Here is a 16,199-nt window from a genome sequence, read left to right as displayed (position 1 = left end):
TTGGATACATGTTGAGTGCAGCAAAAGTGGACCCCAGAACCAACATAAGAACTGGGCAGCCTCACTCTTTGGAATCTACATGGGCAACCTATGCTTTGACCCCCTCCTCTTTCTCAACTCACGCAGGGTGCTGCAGAAGGAGACTAGCGCGAAGGCCTCATCTACTACGCTCCAGTTGTGGCTGTGACTGCCCTGATCAGCCCTAGAAATTAGGTTCTTTAGGGGCCACCGGTGTGCCCGACCCCGAAACACACTGACACTGCCAGTGGGCTGCAGGGGGAATTGCAGTCTCCACTCCCTGGGGCCCACCATCTTCCATAACCTTGGTTAGGCCGTGGCCTGGGTTCTGGAGGTGGGTTGCAAAGGATGGAATGACTCTGTGGTCGTCCTGTACGCTGGGCGGCTGACCAGGGAAACAGTGGCTGATAGCTCACCTAAACAGCACCAACAAGGTCCGGACTGGTCTCAGCTTGGTTCAGGATCTTGCTCACACAGTGGCCCAGACTAAGAGGCACTACACCCTGCCTCCCTTGAATGCCTGGGGTCTGCTGCTGGGGAGCAATGGCAACATCAAAAGCAAAAAAGGACCATTCAGTCTGTGAAATGCTGCTCAAGCGATTGGGAGAGGCCCAGCAGGAGAAGTTGGCAGCAGGAGAATCAAAGCACTCAAGGGGAGGAGATGGAACCAAAGGCACAGTGACCCACGAGTTTCTGGAGGCATTGTTCACTCTTCTGCAAGAGGACCTGCAGACAGTAAAAAAGGATCCAATGCTGGAACTCAGGAAAGTACACCGAGACATAGACAAGGTGGGGGAGAGTGTGGTGGCCCTTAAGGAGGGCTCCTTGGCCCGGGATGCAGAAATCGACGTCCAGCATTAAATCATCAGTTTGCAGGATCAACAAATTGACTTGCAGGCCCATGCGAAGACCTAGAAAACAGGTCTAAAAGAAACTATGTCTGCATCAAGGGAGTCCCCACGGGCATGGAGGGCTCAGAGCTGTGTTCAAGCCCTATACAGCAGTATTCTGGGGGTAAACATGCAGAGCATCACCAAGATTGAGCGATGCCACAGAGTCGGTCCCCCCATTCTCTCCCTTGTCCACCGGCAGATATCCTGATCTGTAATCCACAACTTCACAGATAAGAAAGCAAACCTCAAAGCTGCCAGATCAGACCAGAGGATACAATTCCAAGGTCACTCGTTACAGATGTTCCACGACATTGCGGTCTCTACCTTTCAGAAACAAAAACCAGCCACCTACACTCTCAGGATACTGCCTACTCCTAGGGACACCCATTACGTCTTATCATTCAAATAAATGGTAAGACACACCAGCTATGTTCCCTATTGGAGGCTTAAAAGATCCTCAATCTAGATCTCAAGGATCAGGATCCCCACTGATCCCCTGCTGACGATAAAGCTCCTGGCAGAAACAGCCGTAGGTCAAGGTGTGGACTGCGAGTGGAACGTCACCCTCCTGACCTGGCTACCATGGCTAAAGAAAAGCCTGAGCTGCTGCACTCCCTTTCCGGTGACAGCAAACCAGAGGATGATGATCCCCACCCGTGAGGTACTGTACAGGATGAGGGGAAGATACTTCGAGGGCAGGGGTACGCCTTGGCAGTTCCCAGTTGTATGGACCTTCACGTCATGATGGACTCTATTGTCTATATATATGCTCAAGTTTTTTGTTTGGGTTTTGGGGTGAAGTTCGCAGGTTTCCCTTATGACGGGCCACACCAGATCAGGACGATACACCACTGGACCATTACGAACCTTCCCCGACAGTTTGGCTCCTATGCACCTCTCAACCAGCCCTATGAGCCTATGTCTACTACTGCTTAGTCTCTCTTTTCATTCTAGACCCTGGAGACCAAAATACTTCACCTTAATGTACAAGGCCTTAACAATCCCTTTAAGAGGTTGGCTGTTCTATCCCTATTAGAACACTCACTGGGGGATATATGCCTGCTCCAGTAAACACTTGCTTCCCCAAGACATGCCGCATAGAATGTATACCAAGAGATTCTCCCAGCAATTTTGGTCATTAGGGAAATGGAAGAAAGGGGTTGTGGATATTCTTCTCTCCAAATGCTTCTCTGGGGTGGTCCTGGGTAGGTCTGGGCGGTAAATTCCGTTCCGCTCGTAGAATTTGCGGAATTTGGGTAATTTCGCGTTCTGCAGAATTACCAAAAATGCTGCGATCCGCAGCTTCATGAAATTTTTTGCTTGTTCGCGCTTTCAAAATGCATGTTCGTGAGATATTTCTCCCCGAGGACGCAAACAGCGTTCACGAACAAGAAAAAAGCATCGCGAATGGGAGGAACAAGCAATTCCACATGTTCGCCGAACTTTTGCGTGCTCGCGGAGATTTTTTACCCTTTTGCGGAGCTTTGCGGAGCGCGACTTCGCAAATTCTGCCTAGACCTGGATACATGTCTTGAGATCAAGGGTCGTTTGTTGGCCATCCGTGTGCAACTTGGAGCATTTCACCACACGGTAACCTCTCTACAAGCCCAAAACAATCTGCAAGAGGACTTTATAATTGATTCCCTAGCCGAACTCCTCCATTCCCCAGATCAGGCGATTTTGGTGGGTGGAGACATTAACATAGTAATGGACGCAGAACAGGACGGCTCTGGAGAGAGAACTGGGCACAATGGGGTTCTTTCCCCAGAGGGATTAGCTTGGTTAGATGACTGTGGACTGCATGTTGTCTGGCACTCACAGGACCTCGATGAACTGGACTACGCTTTCTACACTGCAGCACATAAGACTTACGCTTGCTTACACCACTTTTTTGCCTCCCTTCGGCCTGGGATCAGGTAACGACCTCCTCCATTGAGCCCTGTTCCATATCTGACCATGCGCCCATCATGCAGACACCACCCTGGTGGCTGCGCAAGAGGTTACATTCCCCTGAGGTAGCTTTAGCAATCAAGAAGACGCTGACTACATGGACCTTAACAACACAGGCGCGGTTCCCCTCTCCCTGGTGTGGGAAGATTGAAGTTGGTTGCCTGGGGTGCTCTCATTGCAAAGACAGGCCATTACCATAAAATACGGAAGGATAAGAGGAGGGAATTGGAGAAATCAGTGTTGGAGTTGGAATACATCCATAAACGCACCGGCCCTCCCCCCCCCAACCGAGTTTGGCATAGACTAATAGAGGAGAGGTTGCAACTTAATTGTCCTGACCTAGACAGGGCTGAATTTGCGATGCTATACCTCAAACATACATTTTGCGTGTGGACCAATAAAGGGGTTAGATGCTGGCATACCACCCCATCTCCCTTCTCAATGTGAACGCAAAACTGTTCACTAGGGTCCCTGCTCATCGCCTTAACCCCTTGATGGCCGGTCTCATCGATCCAGATTAAGCTGGGTTTTATCCCCTTGCCCCAAATGAGGAGGACAAAATCAAGTGCATTTGCCATCTTATTGATAAGGAACATCACTCACGGGAGGAGGTCCTAGTGCTGGCTATAGATGCTGAAAAGGCGTTTGATCGAGTGCACTGGCACCATCTGTTTGCGAATCTCGGGTGCTTCAGTGTGGGCGGGCGGTTTGAGAAGTGTATTAAAAACATCTATAGCACCCCTAGCACAGTGGTGCGAGTTAACGGGGTGACCTCCAGTAGGCTCACTATTGAGTGGGGCTCGAGGCAGGGCTGTCTGCTTTCTCTGCTCTTCTACGCCCTGTACATGGAGCCCGTTGCGCAGAAACTGAGACAAACCTAAGGCGTCGGGCATACCATTCGGGCCGATCATTATTTGATTAGTCTCTATGCGGATGATATTTTCTCAATCACCCGGCCCCTGTCCGCACTTCCAGCCATTGTCTCGGAGCGGACTGTATTTGGAGAAACGTCGGAGAAATCGCAATCATTGAACCTTACTGCAAATCAGTGCACTGAGCAAACTTTGCGATTCCAGTTTCCCTTATCAACAATATGGAGCTCAGGGGGTTAATAGGCAGGTCGCCCCCCCACTCATGAACCATATACAAAATAGGACCTGCCCCGTAAAAATTAGTGAACAAAGTGAGCACACTTACATCAGTATCTCTTGTAGATTCAAAGTTGTTTTGTTTGATATTACATGTGCGGGCAATTTTGCCATACAGCAAACGGGTCTGATGTCACTCACTTCTTTAGAAAAACCTCTTCATTTCTATGTGTGTATAAAAGGTGTTTCCCTGATTATCTTTTTCCCAAGAAAAAATTGTATAATGTAAAAAGAAAAGACAGAGAGAGCCATATATAAATGGTACCCACTTAGAAACAATAGTGGAGGCTGAGTTTTATCCGGACCAGAGGGCTGACGAGAAACACAAATCCGCGGCTATTGGGGAACCAGCCCAGGTGGACAAACACACTTGGATGTAGCACGCACCTATCTACATGAAGGGTTGAGGTATGCTGAACGAGAGCAATCTCCATGATGCAGATAGATAGTTCACTGGTCTGAACTAGAAACGCAGAGTGGCCAGTCGACACTAGCCCTGATGAAGTTGCCGCTAATTTACTCAGGCAATGAAACATGTTGGTTTTAAATGAGCAGACACAGCACAGAATAAAGAGTTATTTAGCTAGTGTAGTTTCGCTTGGTTTTAACTTGGATTGACGTGGGTTCTGATCAGACCCAGTCTCTCTTTTGTGGGTCGACATTGTGATTTTTTTAACACAGACACAAATTAATGTATAAGTTTCACTAGGCACCAGTTGTTGGGATTAAGCAGAGGTTTTTGATTTATCCCTTTTTTTCCTATCTGGGCGGCAGCTGCTGCTCATGAGAACGTGAGGTAGCAGGCGAGTACCTGTCTGCGTATCCTCGTTGGGGTTACTTCCGTGAGGCACTGCCAGTCCCGTTCCACCTTTTTTCTACCACTATTGTTTCTAAGTGGGTACCATTTATATATGGCTCTCTCTGTCTTTTCATTTTACATTATACAATTTTTTCTTGGGAAAAAGATAATCAGGGAAACCTCTTTATACACACATAGACATGAAGAGGTTTTTCTAAAGAAGTGAGTGACATCAGACCCGTTTACAGACTTTCCCTTTCCTGGGACTAATCATGGCACGGAGTGTCACTAAAACCTTGCAAGCTAACTATACCAGACTCATGGCCCTAATCTACAGAGACTTAGACCAGTGGCAATGCTTGCCTCTTGTGTGCTGGGCAGAATAGCCTCGGTGAAGGTGAATATCCTTCTTGGGCACTCTTAATTTTTCAGACACTCCCACTCTTCCCACCACCTGGCATGATTAGTAACCTTCAAAGAGAGATTGACCACTTTATATGGGGAAAGACAAAGCCCAGATTGCAAAAGCAGTTGCAGCAACTAATAAAACAAGAGGGGGGGTCTAGCGGTACTGAGGTACCTGGTGGAGTGGAACCGCCCTAGGACGGAGAAGCACTGGGTCTTCATGGATCAGCCAGTGGTGGGTTCACACATTTGGAATGAGGCGTGGCTGCCCACGCTCACAGATTGTGGGGTCTCCACTCATCCCCGGTAACCAATCCTACCCTGCAAGTATGGGACAGGGTGGCGAGACCGCTGGGCTTTAATGTTTCCCCTCTCCAATGACACCTTTGTATGCAAACCCAGAGTACCCCCCTAGTATGTCCACAGGCATAGCTAAGCGCTGGGTGGATGGTGGTTGTAAGTAGATTGGCTGCCTCTATGGCCATGAGGGTCTTATCCCATTTGATCAACTGAAGACTCACTATTCCTTGCTGGAGTGGGACCGATTTACCCACACACAGCTGACTCACTGGTTGCTTAACACTGAGATACGCCCCAAAGCCCGTAGACCCATGACCCCCTTTGAGAAATGGCTGCTCCTAAAAGCAGATGATTAAAAGCTCATTTCTGAAATCTATCGCCATTTGATGAAATCACCCCATAACCAGAAGACCCCAAGCAAGATTTGCTGGGAAGCAGAACTTGGTCAAACCCTTACAGACAAAGAATGAGAGGACATATTTTATAGGACATGGCACACAACTCAGAGCACACCGATACAGCATACAAATTGTGCTCATACTAGTACTACACCCCTGCACACATTCAAAAATGGAACGCACAGTGTGACGGGCAGTGCTGGTGAAGCTTGGCAACCCAGAAGCGCTGCTGCATCTTTTGCGGCATTGTCCAAAGCTTTCCAGATTCGGGGAGATGGTCCTGGAGGACATCAATAGCACCTTTAATACTGAGATCCCTCTGTTCCCCACATACACCCTTCTGGGGCACCCCAACCCACTCACATATCCATTCTGGTCCACTAGAGGTTGACAGATTGCACTGGCCCCAGACACTGCAAAGACTATTCCTGTCCAACTGGGGCTCAGACAAAGTCCCAGACCACAGACAATGGCTTCACCAGCATTGGTCCCTGTTGGGCATTGAACGGCTGTCAATGGCAACAGGCACTGATCCTACTGCATATAGGAAAATCTGGTTCCCATTCATTACTATCCTATTCAAAGAGTTCAGGGAATTGACTTGCCCATCCTATCTCTGTATCCTCAGGCTACTGCCCTGCGAGCAGGAGGAGACAGGGGCAGTGTGAATTAACTGACTCCTAGCAAACACTGGCCGGGCTAGGCACTTTATATTCACAGGATGGTCCTGGTTGGCAGGGGAAAGGGTGAGTCTTGGGAGTCTGTTCAATTTGGGTTAGATTCATTTCCTTGTTTTCACTGTTATTCTTTGGCATGCATAGCACTTTGCTACACTCAGCAAAACCACGCGGAGGCCACGTTGAGACAATACTGAACATGAAGTGCATTGCACATCTCAATGAATCTTGACTGACCCCAAAGCGCAGCCAGCACATGCTGGGTTGTAGGTGGCAAGCAGTGTATTACCATAGCTACAAACATACATAGTTTTATGGAGATGGCTTTGTTTGCCTGTATGCAATTAAACCTCGTGGCCGGCCCGGTTTGGGTTGTAGGCAGCTTGCTGTTTGTGTGATCATTCTAGTGGTCTGCCAATAATAGATTTGATCATAAAAAAAAAAAAAAAATTACATTTTTACAAAACATATATTAAATAGTACAAGAGCTTAAGCTCCAGCATGCTTAACTCAGACAGAACAGCAGTATACTGTTAACATAATAGAGGTTCAGTTACTGGCACTAACAGCATTAAGATGTCCATCAAATGAAATGTACCACAATACAAAGAGCCACCAAAAAGTTAGCTCGCAAATAGTGAGCCGCCAGATGCCGAGCTCGCAAATAGTGAGCCGCCAGATGCCGAGCTCGCAAATAGTGAGCCGCCAGATGCCGAGCTCGCAAATAGTGAGCCGCCAGATGCCGAGCTCGCAAATAGTGAGCCGCCAGATGCCGAGCTCGCAAATAGTGAGCCGCCAGATGCCGAGCTCGCAAATAGTGAGCCGCCAGATGCCGAGCTCGCAAATAGTGAGCCGCCAGATGCCGAGCTCGCAAATAGTGAGCCACCAGGTCCTCAGAGCCGCCGGGTCCTCAGAGCCGCCGGGTCCTCAGAGCCGCCGGGTCCTCAGAGCCGCCGGGTCCTCAGAGCCGCCGGGTCCTCAGAGCCGCCGGGTCCTCAGAGCCGCCAGGTCCTCAGAGCCACTGCACCATCAACTGCTCCATTGGGACTGCCACCTACCCCAATGACTGGTACCATGCCGAGATCAACTCCCTCTGGAAGAAACTGTCCACCGACCCAACTGACCTCAAGAGTTTCAGACCCATCTCCCTGCTTTCCTTCCCAGCTAAGGTAATTGAGAAGGCTACCAACTCACAACTCATTCAAAGAAGCCAACCATGTCCTGGACTTCTCTTAATCCGGCTTCCGAAGCAACCACAGCATCGAGACCGCCCTTATTGCCGCCACCTATGACATCCAATCCCTTCTCAACTGGGGAGAATCAGCAGCCCTCATCCTCCTGGACCTCTCAGCCACATTCAACCCTGCCTCCCACTGCACCCTAAGCAAGATACTCCACGACTCTGGCATCTGCAATAAAGCCCTGGACTGGAACGGTTTCCTCCTTACTGCTAGAACACTGCGAGTCATACTACCACCGTTCCTCTCAGAACCTATGGGGGAAAAGCTGCGAAGTCACCGAGGGCTCCTCCCAGAGCCCCATCATCTTCAATGCATGCAACCATAGTCAGGAGCGAAGGACTCCACATAGTCTATACTATGCCAAAGACACCCAGCTGATCCTCTCCCTCCTCAACAAGTCTAGAATCGCCAGAAACTACTTCCATGATGGGCTGAATGCAGTGGCCACCTGGATGAGAGACAGCTGCCACAAGCTCAACTCGGACCAGACCAAAGTCCTCATCCTCAGGCCAAACACCTCCACCTGGAAGACTGCTGCATTAGGAACCCCCCCAACAAACACAGACCACGCACAAAACCTCATCATATTGTACACCTCATTCGCGATGAACAGCCAGTTCAACACAGTCTCCTCCTTATGCTTCCATAACCTTTGCCTGCTTTGAAAGACCTTTAGATTGATCCCCGCTGAGGTCAGAAAGACAGTCACCCACGCACTCATCAGCAGCAGACTCTACTATGGCAATGCACTCTATGCAGGCGGCACCCAGAAACTCCTCATTAACATACAGAACCCCGCAGCCAGACTGGCCCTCAACATCACCCACCACAGCCATAGCTCCAAAAACCTGTGAGAACTCCACTGGCTCCCAGCCAACAATATAGTCAAGTTCAAGCTCCTCACACATGCCTACAAAGCCCTCAATGATGCTGGACCAGCATACCTGAACCACTGCCTCTCATTCCACATATCCACCAGACACATTCGGTGAACTGGCCCTTGCCACTGCCCCTGAGATCCGCAAGACCAGGACCATAGGAAAACCTTTTTCCTACATCGCCGCCAAAACCTGGAGCACCCTGCCTCTCTACCTCAGGCTATCACCCTCGCTGTCCCAATGCAAGAAGGGCCTCAAGACCTGGCTCTTTAACTTAATCTCTGCACCCAGCAGGACTTGCAGCCGCCATCTCCCCACTGCCTTGAGACCCTCACGGGGAAGTAGACCTGCTTAACAAGCGCTGATTGATTGATACTCAGCTGCCACAAACTCATCTGCCACAAACAGGCGCTTTAAAGGAAATTAGTTAGGGGACAACCAGACCAAAGATGCCAGGTTTAACAGGCAAATAACCAAACCCCAGACCTCCAAAAAACGAAGCCATCCCAGCTGGTAGTAATGATGGAGCAATGCATCTGACTATCTTGGAATATAAAAAGTCTAGAACTATCATAGTAAAGCCAAGCAAAGGGTAGGTGTCCATGACGCTCAATAGCTAATGTCAGCATCCTTGCACTGGCTTGTCATGTAGCTTGTAAAAAGTTAGTGCCAATTCTGACATTGCTGAACCTTCAAGTTCACTAGAGGAATTGGGGCATCACCAGATGCTCAAGGCATCCTACCTTTTAGTCTGCCCCCATAAAGTGATCTCTTACCAGCTTCTTAGCCTCTTTTCAGGCTACTTCTACCCCGGTCGCTCTATCCACTATCATATTAGTAATGTCTTGCCAAGGGGTCTAAAAACTTGCTGTGATTTTTTAGCAACATTTTCTGAAAGTTTAATATCCACAAGATGAACCAAGTACACATGAATCATACCAAAGTCCTCACCCAGGATCCTTATGAATATAGGTATTAAATGCTCTTAAAGACCCCCACCACATGGTCAGACGGGATCAACATTCTCTAAGCCTTTTTGACTCAAAGTTTAAAAAAATATTTAATTATCATTTTCAGCACATAACAAACCAGTGTATACAAGACCATGAGCACTGGCAGGCTTAACTCAGACAGCACAGCAGTATTCTGTTGTGAAAATAAAGGTACAGTTAGTGGCAATAACAGGCTCCACATATCCATCAAAAGATATGCACAATAGAATACTGCCAAAAAAATGGCAAGCCAAAAACAAAGGCATGGGCAGTTGTTCAAGGCATCCTACTGTTTCCTAACCTCTCATTTCAGACTACCTCTACCTATCACTGTTGCTCCATCCACTGTCATCTTATCAATTTTTTAGAACCCTGGGCAAGACATTAAAGGGATTTATGAGCGACATTTTCTGAGATTTTATTATCCATAAGATTACACAAGCACACATGAATCATACCAAAGTCCTTACCCAGGATCATTGTGAATATATGTCTTAAAATGGCTTAAAGATGCCCAACACCTTGCCAGATGGGAGCACCATTCTCTAAGCAGATTTGACTGAACAATGCTTTTTAAATAAATATTTATCAAAACAGAGCCACCAAAAAACAAGGCCAAGCCAAAAGACAAGGCCAAGCCAAAAGACAAGGCCAAGCCAAAAGACAAGGCCAAGTCAAAAGACAAGGCCAAGCCAAAAACTGAGTGGCCAAAAAACAGCCACCAAAAACTAGGACAAGCCAAAGGCTGAGCCACCAAAAACTGGGCTGAGCCACCAAAAACTGGGCCAAGCCAAAAGACAGAGCCAAGCCCAAAACAAAAGGGCCAAGCCCAAAACAAAAGGGCCAAGCCCAAAACAAAAGGGCCAAGCCCAAAACAAAAGGGCCAAGCCCAAAACAAAAGGGCCAAGCCACAAGCTGAGCCGCCAGAAACTAGGCCAAGCAAAAAACGGAGTGGCCAAAAGACAGAGCCGCCAAAAGACAAGGCAAGCCAAAAACAGAGCTGCCAAAAAATGAGTGGCCAAAAAACAAGGCCAAGCCAAAACAGAGCCTCCAAAACAGAGCCGCCAAAAAACAAGGCCAAGCCAAAAACTGAGTGGCCAAGAAACAGCCACCAAAAACTATTCCAAGCCAAAGGCTGAGCCACCAAAAACTGGGCTGAGCCACCAAAAACTTGGCCAAGCCAAAAAAAAGGGCCAAGCCAAAAAAAAGGGCCAAGCCAAAAAAAAAGGGCCAAGCCAAAAAAAAAAGGGCCAAGCCAAAAAAAAGGGCCAAGCCACAAGCTGAGTCGCCAAAAACTAGGCTAAGCCATAAACGGAGTGGCCAAAAGTCAGAGCCGCCAAAAACTAGGCTAAGCCAAAAACGGAGTGGCCAAAAGACAGAGCCGCCAAAAACTAGGCTAAGCCAAAAACGGAGTGGCTAAAAGACAGAACCGCCAAAAGACAAGGCATGCCAAAAACCGAGCCATGACAAAAAACAAGGCAAGCCAAAAACAGAGCTGCCAAAAACAGAGCCACGCCAAAAAACAAAGCAAGCCAAAAACCGAGCAACGCCAAAAAACAAGGCAAAAACAGAGCTGCTAAAAATTGAGTTGCCAAAAAACAAGGCCAAGCCAAAAGCTGAGCTGCCAAAAACAGAGCCGCGCCAAAAAACAAGGCAAGCCAAAAACAGAGCTGCGCCAAAAAACAAGACAATCCAAAAAACGGAGAAGCCAAAAAACAAGGCGGCCAACCCAAAAACAAGGCGGCCAACCCAAAAACAAGGCGGCCAACCCAAAAACAAGGCGGCCAACCCAAAAACAGGGCGGCCAACCCAAAAACAGGGCGGCCAACCCAAAAACAGGGCGGCCAACCCAAAAACAGGGCGGCCAACCCAAAAACAGGGCGGCCAACCCAAAAACAGGGCGGCCAACCCAAAAACAGGGCGGCCAAAATCTAGGCAAAGCCAAAAAAAGGGAGGCAAGCCCCAAAAAAAGGGAGGCAAGCCCAAAAAAAAAGGGAGGCAAGCCCAAAAAAAAAGGGAGGCAAGCCCAAAAAAAAAAGGGAGGCAAGCCCAAAAAAAAAGGGAGGCAAGCCCAAAAAAAAAGGGAGGCAAGCCCAAAAAAAAAGGGAGGCAAGCCCAAAAAAAAAGGGAGGCAAGCCCAAAAAAAAAGGGAGGCAAGCCCAAAAAAAGGGAGGCAAGCCCACAACAAAAAAACGTGGCAAGCCAAACACTGGGAAGCCAAACACTGGGCAAGCCAAAAGGAGAGCAGCCAAAAGGAGAGCCGCTAAAAGCAGGATTGTTTAGGTCAAAAGTTAGGGGAAAACCATGCCGAAGATGGCACGTCTAATAGGCCAAGAACCAACTCAACCCACCCAAAAAAAGCCATTGCAGCTGGTCGTAGTAATGAATGGGAAACACATCTGAATACCTTGCATTATAAGAAGACAAGAACTATTATAATGTACCCAAATAAAAAGTTGGTGGCAGCGGATGTCTATACCTCCCAAAATCTAACACCATCTTCCTTGCAGTAGGTTTGTCGTGCAGCTTTTGAATTTATAGTACAAATCCTGACATTGCTGAAGCATCAAGTACACCAGAGGTAATGAGGCATGGGCAGTTGCTCAAGGCGTCCTATCTTCAAGGCTACCCTCAGGGAAAGTGATCGTTCAGAAATGTCTTTACCTCTCTTCTCAGGCTACCTGTATCTCTCTCACTGTCGCTCTTCCCACTGTCTTATCAATTTCTTAGGGCCCTGGGCAAGACATTACACAGATTTTTCAGTGACATTTGCTAAAAGTTTTATATACAATTCAATGTGTGGGCAGAATTTGCAGATATTGAGTAATAAAATTCAGATTTCAAATGGGGAAATAAATTCCATAAGAAAACACAAGTAGACTTGAATCATTGAAGAGTTTTACTCAGGTTGCTTGCGAATATGACTCGAAGTGGATTGAAGACACCCAACCATTTTCTAAGCCCATATGACTAAACAAAGTTGTCTTTTTTTTTTAACACAAACCAGTGAGTACAAGAACATAAGCTCTGGCAAGCTTAACTCAGAGACAGGAAATAAGTATTCTGTTAACATAATAGTGATTCAGTTAGTGGCTACAATGGAAAAACAGAGCCGGCCACAAAAAAACCACTAAAATAGCATGGTTGAAGGAAAAATCTTAGGGAAGAACCATGCAAACGATGCCAGGTCTAAATGACAAATAACCAATCCCATTATCCCCAAACAAAACAAGCCATCACAGCTGCTAGTAGTAATGAAGGGGGGACAAATCTGACTACCTTGGAATAGAAAAAGTTAAGAACTATGATAAGAAATCCAAATAAAGAGCAAGAGTCAACAGGTCTCTATCTCACAACGAACACCAGCCTACTTGCAGTGACTTGTTGTGTAGCTTTTGAATTTACAGTTTCAATTCTGAATTCCTGAAGCTTCAAATACGCCAGAGGTATAAAGGCATGAGAAGTTGCTCAAAGGGTCGCATCTTCTAGACTACCCACAGGAAAAGTGATCTTTCATCTGTTTCTTAACCTCTCTTTTCAGGCTACCTCTACCTATCACTTTTGCTCTGTCTACTGTCATCCTATACATTTTTTGGAACCCCAAGCAAGATGTTGGTGATTTGAGTGACATTTTCTGAAATTGTCATACACAGTTCAATGTGTGGGCTTGACTTCGCAGATATTGAGTAATAACATTCTGGTTTCAAATGGGAGAAAATTCCATGAGATGACACAAGTACACATTAATGCTACCAAAGTCCTTACCCAGGACCCTTACAGATAAATGTCTTAAAGTAGCTTAAAGATGCCCAACACCTTGTCAGAGAGGATCATCATTCTCTAAGCCTATTTGACTCAACCAAGATGAATGAAGCTGGATCGATGTACATGATACCAAAGTAAGGTATAGTCTGCACAGAGTCCAGGGAGTACCCAGAGGTATAGCAGATGCTAAATTAGTTATGTACCAACAGCTCTCTTTGTGGTAGTGTGAGTGAGCAGTTAGGCTTATCCAGAGGGTGTGTTAAGCATTTATTGTATTCACTCCATCAAGAATGATAGACATACTCAGATAATCCAGACCAATTGGGCAATTATAAAAAAGGTATACTTGAGTTTTATTTTTTGAACCAAGCAGGACTTGGTACAGGTAGGTACAATATATAGGCCTGAACAGTGTAACTCTGCTGCGTTTGCGGCGTATTCTGCACTCCGCGCTGCTCGCAGAGTGCAGAAACCTGTGCTTCGCGTAGTGCAGGGGAGTTTGGTAAGTTCGCGAGCGAGAGCGGACTCTCGGGTACAATGTCTACCCGAGCGGCAGGAAGACCAGCATGAACAGCAGTTCGCACTGCACTCCGCCACATGCAGAACTCCTGAGTTTTTTTACAACTTTGCGGAGTTCCGCCTAGCAAAACTACGCAAACCATGCCCAGGCCTGAAAATATGCTTTCAATTGTAAACCTTTACACAGAAATGCAACTGAGGATGGATTTGCAGTTGTTACAGGTTTCCATCACTTTAAAAAGCAGTTTGAATTACACAGTAATTACTTTCAGAAAACCTTTTAGTTACTTCTGTATTACTTGTGATACCGGGGCAGGTATGCCAAGATACCACTCCTAAGGTTCTCACAAAACACAGTAAGTACAACTTTATACTTTTAATTTTAGTTCTCTTTTCTCCGTAGAAACATCAGTTCAACACATTTTAGACCCAAAATCTCATAACATGGGTTCCTAAGGGAGAAAAAGCGTTAGAGGGGTTCTCAGGCAAGTACACGACTTAAGAGTGAGTTTTGGGGGGATAGGCCCAAGGTCTAGTTGGGCAATCTAGTGGCACCAGCAGAGGCACTGGAACAGTCAGGTGCAGAGTGCAGGGGCCCAATGTTAGCCAATGGGACAAAGAGGGCCTTCAGTTATAGACAGTTTATGAGCAGGTCAATCGGGTGTGGGAGCAAAGCTACTGGGGTTAGGTTCAGCTCAGCAGGGGCCAACAATCTGCACCAGAGCTGCACAACCAATGGCACTGGGGCAGCTGGGTGCACAGTGCCAAAAAGACATCAGGGGCCTTGTTCTTTTCAATGGAAGCCTTCAAGTCGGTGAAGTTGCTGCAGGCTCGGGCATGGAGGTTTCCTGAAGGTGACCACAAGCTACAGAGATGAGTTGGGATCTTGGGGGATGCCTGGACCCCATCAATTGGGCCACCCAAGGCTGTGGAGAGTGCTGTGGGGAGTGCAGGGGGCGTCAGATTTTCTTACCTGCTCCAGTCGTGGTCAGGGAGAGCCTTCGGGTTGAGCCTGGAGGAGTCTTCTTGAAGCTTGAGTGAGTTCAAGGATCACCAGATCCCAGGTCAGGATCACTGGGGGAAAATCTCCTTGTGGTTTTGGGCCACTAACTCAGGCTGTGGGCATCGGGTGCAGAATCGCATGTCATCTAATTCTGGTCTCGGAGTCTTTGTAGAGCAAACCAAGTGCCCACGGGAGAAGGTCTGTAAGGGGAGTGAAGGGCATGCCCTTGGTGCTCTGGAGGGCTGCTGGACATGCCGGTTTCTTCTCTGTAAGCAGGTCAGTCTCAGGACAGGCCAGTTGGGCTGGGGCCAAAGCAATAGGTATCCTCTTCTTCCTGGGTCAGCATGACTCTTCGGTCTTTCTTTCCTCAAATCCGAGGCGGCAAGGTTCAGGGTTGCCCCCAATTACTATATTTAGGGGTGTTTAAAGGGGTGTGCAGGTCGGGACCAATGGGTCCCTTCCTTGGGGTGGGTACACCCCCTATTATTCCACCCTCCAGTGAGAGGGGGCATGAGCCTCTTCTTGATTGGCTGGGTCTCCATCTTCAAGGAGGAGGGGACTGAGATATGTGATTCACCTCAACTCCCCCAAACGATAGGTGGAGTTGGCAAAGGTGGGCACACCTCTCATCCTAGCTGGGGTTTTCCACAGATTGTGTCACCCAAAGTGGGGGCCAGAACTGGTGAGAGATAGTGCTGGGGGCAGAAAAAGGCAGAGACCGCTTCCAAAGCTTGCAGGCCTTTGAAACTTCCCCTTTGTGGACCCAGTCCATTCTGGGCAAGGTGGTATGACACCTCTGTCCAGGATGGGCTTTGTTTCTGGACCAAGAGAGCGGAGGCTTTCAACCCAGGGGTCTAGGTGGTGGCAAATGTCAGGCAGGTATTCAGGAACCACACTAGGGCTAGTCAATTTTGAGGGGCAGTCTCTAGGATGCCCTCTGAGTGCATTTTACATTAAATCTCACACTGGCATCAGTGTGGGTTTAATGTGATGAGAGGTTTGCTACCAAACTTCCCAGTTTTTAGTAAAGCCATTATGGAGCTGTGGAGTTCGTAATGACCAACTCCTAGACCATATACTGTTTATGGCTTTACTACACTTAGTGTCTGAGAATGGACTTCAACACTAAGTGCACAGGGCTCATTCCACTGTGCCCTCACCTGAAGGCTAGTGCACCCTGCTAGAGAGGTGACATACATAGGCCTTTGGCAGT

This window comes from Triturus cristatus, chromosome 7 (genome assembly GCF_964204655.1).
Source record: "Triturus cristatus chromosome 7, aTriCri1.1, whole genome shotgun sequence".
In the NCBI taxonomy this organism is placed as follows: domain Eukaryota; kingdom Metazoa; phylum Chordata; class Amphibia; order Caudata; family Salamandridae; genus Triturus; species Triturus cristatus.
Note: the sequence above shows the minus strand (reverse complement) of the source record.